The following is a 313-nucleotide window of genomic DNA, read 5'->3' on the forward strand; positions in this document are numbered from 1 at the left end:
AGTGTAGAAAATCGGGCCACATGAAGCATCAGTGCCCGAGCCACCTCAAGAAATTCGATAACAAGAAGAGAAACTCTTGAATGTCCAAGTCAAAATAAGCATACATTGTTTGGAACAATTCCAAGAAGGCTTTCACTTCAAGCTCATCCGATGAGGAGAAAAATTCAAAGGTATGCCCTATGGCACAAGTGCATGAGAAGTGCACATCTAGTGATGAAGATGATTCTATTGAGGTACATTCCTATACTTCATCATGCTCTAATAACTCTCCTCCATACCATGAGTTATATGCAGCTTATGTTGAAATGCATGA

The sequence above is a fragment of the Lupinus angustifolius genome, chromosome LG10 (assembly GCF_001865875.1).
Source record: "Lupinus angustifolius cultivar Tanjil chromosome LG10, LupAngTanjil_v1.0, whole genome shotgun sequence".
Classification (NCBI taxonomy): Eukaryota; Viridiplantae; Streptophyta; class Magnoliopsida; order Fabales; family Fabaceae; genus Lupinus; species Lupinus angustifolius.